This window comes from Dipodomys spectabilis, unplaced genomic scaffold (genome assembly GCF_019054845.1).
Source record: "Dipodomys spectabilis isolate Male_0828 unplaced genomic scaffold, ASM1905484v1 ptg000218l, whole genome shotgun sequence".
NCBI classification, from domain to species: Eukaryota; Metazoa; Chordata; class Mammalia; order Rodentia; family Heteromyidae; genus Dipodomys; species Dipodomys spectabilis.
In genome coordinates, this window is record NW_024870895.1 from 610,585 (window position 1) to 615,072 (window position 4,488).

Below are 4,488 nucleotides of genomic sequence, written 5' to 3' on the forward strand. Positions count from 1 at the left end.
TTGGTAGAGTTGGACCTAAAGCTTTACCATTTGTAGATTTACAGCCTAGAGGCAAGAGCAAACAATGTGATAAACATTACCAATTTAAGGCCTAATATCAAGGAGAAACATATAGACTTCTCTTGTAACTATGAAAATATTGGGTGAAAGAAAGGCAGTAGTGTAAATTCCTGCCTGGTTGGATGGTAGACTGGCCAGGACATTAGGTAATCATGCATGTCAAAACTTTTTCACCTTCTTGGCTTTAGCTACTTTTGAAATATTAGGTATAAGAAACAATTATATTTTGATAAAATACCTTCTAGTCTAAACGATTCTGTCTTAATTGTTCATCTCTCTATGATCCTTTATAACTAAGATTAGTTTTGTTCCAGTAAGACAATCTATGCTGTCAGGGTAAGATATTCTGGTTGGTCTGTTGCTACATGGAAGAAGAGTAAAGGGTCAGGTAGACATTTGTGCCAGTAAGACCTCATTTAGGAATTTTAAGCTGCAGAAGTTTAGAAGGAGCTCGTAAGCAAGGCTTGCTTTGAATCCATTAGCTCCACAAAGCTAACTCAGTTGATAAATAAGTACTTGAAAAGCTATCACCTTTGGACTTAGCTATAAAGGCTTCAAAGTATGATCAAATTTAAAATGAAAAAGACTTAAAATAGTCATTGACAAAAAAATTGCAAATGTGAGCAATCGAGCAAACAATATGTTTTTTCCAATATACACAGAATTTTAGAGAAGTAAGATCAATAGCATTTTTAGGAACAATAAGGTTTCCTGGTTACAAAAAGTCAACTAAGGATATATGCCTTTATAAAGATTGCATCATTAACTACTTAACTTTACAGGATACTACATGCTTCAGCAGCACATTTACCCAAATTACAACAATATAGAGATTATCATGGCACTTGCACAAGGATGATATGAAAATTTGTGAAGTATTCCATATTTTTCATTCTTCAGATGTAAGAAATGAAAAACAGTTATTAAAAAATTGATTACAAAAATACAAGTCATTATGTCAAAAATGAACTTTACAACTTTGGTGCAGGGAGGAGGGTAGTGAGGAGGATTGATTGGGGGGGGGGCAGAGGGAGGATGGGAAGGGATGGGAAGGGGAAACAAAGGAGGAGGCTACAATGCTTGATAAGAAATTTACTCATTATCTTGCCCATGTAATTGTAACCCCTCTGTACAGTATTTTCACAATAAAAAACTAAAAAATACAAATGTAACAACACATATAATTCATTGAACTGAAAGTTAGTTAGACATCAGTGTATTAAATCCTCACCTTAGAAAGGCCTTTATATAGCATAATCTTTACAAAACTTTTGAAAGTAGATAACATTGTCATTTTATCCCAAAGAAGTAAAATACTATAAGGACTTAGGTAAAAAAGGAATCTTAAACTTTTTCTATATGGAATGCTATCTGAAATAACACATTTATTAATGAACCTATATATTATAAAAGAATGTAGAATTCAAAGTATTATATCTAGGAGAGAATGAAATAGATTATGGACATTATACAAACAAAATACAGATTATTTTAAAATATACTTTTTTCAGACAAGCATCAGAAATATTTTCAGTTTCTGTACTACTCATTTCAACAGATAAGTTAAAATGATTTCTGATTTAAAAAATCACAAACTCTGCAGAAATCATTATAGATGTATACAAACAATTCTTGAATACAATTTGACATCAAAGTCAGGCAATTCACTTGAAGAATACATTGAATCCATGAATTTTTAAAGTAAGATATGGCCGATGCTCTGTATTGTGAAAATATTTTGTACAGACACAAAGATGGATTGGCATTTTTGAAAATTAAGAAACTTAACCAAACCATTATGACTTAGGAGAACAATTTTTACAGCCTTCCATAACTTCAACGAGGTAGTGATACGTATTTATTCTTTTGGCAATATTAAATGCAGTTTCTTTCAAGTTGTGCTTCAGACCTTGTTTGATATAATGCTTCAATAGAAGGAGATCCAGCACATCTTTGCTATTTCTATTCCAAGCAGCAAGATGTAAGGGGGTTAAGAGAACTTTAGTTTGGGCATTGGTATCTACATAGTGATGAACTAAGAAAGAAGCCACTCTTGTATTATTCAACATATAAGCACTGAGCAGGGGTGTCCAGCCATTCACAGTAATTGCATGAATATCTGCCTTGAGCCACCAACTCATGTAGGATTCCTGATGAAGAGAGGTATACTCATCATCATCCCTAGTATTCACATGAGTGACCTTTTTGGAAAGTAGTCTCTGCACTGTAGTAAGCCGATTACTTTCAGCAGCCCACAGAAAAATTTGCTTGAATACGTCTCCACTTTTTTTTGCAAATGATACCATTCCTCACTTTTTTATCTTGTTCCTTGTCTTCATCAGAATTGCCTAACCAGAGACACTGAGTACCAGTGGGAATCAGGTACACATGTATTCCCCAATAGTTCACGTTGGTTGAACTGCTCAGAAAAATCCAGTGAATTTTCTACATCTGTTATTTCACCATGATTTTTTTCTCTTTTTCCATTTTTACTATTCGAAATTATTCTAACTGGAGAGTAGGGAATTGATAGAGAGCAGAGGAAATGTTTTCCTCCATATTGAAAGTACAGACTGAAAATGAGGACCAGTGGTGTCTTCATGTGCAGCTTATTCTAGGAATGAGAAAATATGAAATAATGCCTTCTATGTAAATGATTTGGGGAATGGCAGAGCAGAAAGTGAAATGATGCAACCAAAAATATAAAAGCAAGATAAATTAGGATAATTATGGAGCAGTCATATTATCTATGAGAACCATGAAAGGGAGAGAGGAAGAGAGAGACAGATGTGCAATGACCTAGCTAGCCACAAAATCCAGGCCTCGGATCAATTTATAGAGAAAACAATTTTATTTTTTAAAAGAGATGGAAATAGAATTTATGTATTTACTTGAAATTAGTAAATACACTTTTAATAGCCTACATAAAGAGACATGGCTTTGACCAAATTACAGACAAGGATCTAAATCCCTGATAATTCTAATAACAGATCTGACTGAAATCAGTTGAATATCACTTTTCCTGTAGAGTGAAGGAATAGGTCCAGGCTAGGAAAGCAGCTAGAGAAGGCAGACCGATTGTATCTGGGACAAAACTTTGTGGAAAATGGTATCAAGGATTAAGTACTAGTGATCCACTTGCACTGGAAGTGTGAATCTGAACTATTGCTTGCTGATTATGAACTATTGCTTTAATCATTATATGTTCCAAGAAGAAAAGGTGAGATTTAATTAGTAATTAAATTTAATTAGGATTAGTAATACACTTTGACTTCTCATTAAGGACCTTCAACCATCAAAATCACATGAAGTCAATAGACAGGCCTACTTTTTTAGATGAAAACAGGTGTCTTTAAAAACAAGGTAATTAAGTATTCCTACAAAAGACTATTTTTTACTACTGCATTATACAGTTTTTTTCTAATGTTGGATAACAAATAATGGATCTATTAGAAAACTCTTAAAGCTCATGTGTTCAATAGTGAGTTTTCTTATATGGTATTTTTGTTCATGGTTTTAAGAAGAAATTTACTAGCTTAAATTTCTGACAGGACAATATCATCACTGTACAACTTGCTTCTATACTCTAAGTTTTAAATTACTATCTAATTATGTGCATTAGATAGCTATAGAAGAAAATCTAGAAGCCACACTAGTGGCTCATGTGTTTATCCTAGCTAATCAGAAAGATGAAATCTGAGGATTGTGGTTTGAAACCATACCAAGCAAAAAACATCCATTAGATTCTGATTTGAAAGTAACCAGCAAAAGCTAGAAATGGAGCTGTGGGACAAGCAGTAAAATTCTAGGCTTGAGAAAACTAAAACAAAAAAACAACAAATTCTGGGACAGAACCAGGTCCTGAATTTAAGGCTAGTATTAGCACAAAACAAATGAATGAATGAATGAATTAAAATAAATTAAGTAGTCACATGTGGCGAGGCAAGTAAAATGTAACACCCATGGTGACTGGATTGTGTATTATTTTGTAATAAGGCAAATTAATGTTTGTCCAAATCACTAATATTTTATTTGTACTTTTTTGTATTAAACCCTGAATTTAGCATGCATATGTATGTGTGTACATGTGCACACATGTGTGTATGTGTATATGTGTGAGTGTGCTGTTGCAATGTTGCTTGCCAATGTGGACAGGGTGAGGCTAAAAAGAGCTAACTGTGTTGCAATGCTTTTATTTATCAGTGTTTTGTCATGTCATTTCTGTGGAGCCACTCTTCTGTACATTTTATTTTCAAATAATAACATCATCATAATCAAAGCATATACAACATTAAGTTAGATAAAAGAGACCAATTTCAGCTCTTATTATATGTTAGGTAAGAAGATGCAGATATAATTAGGTAGTAAGTTAGTGCTATAAGATGACTGTCAGTACAAAATATGTATTTGACCTCTTAAATTCGTTAT

General features: G+C 33.2%; 1 pseudogene; it reads left to right on the forward strand.

Annotated features, from left to right (window-relative positions):
* The first annotated feature begins 850 nt into the window (after positions 1 to 850).
* On the forward strand, positions 851 to 950 carry LOC122122917 (annotated as a pseudogene).
* Positions 951 to 4,488: the final 3,538 nt, after the last annotated feature.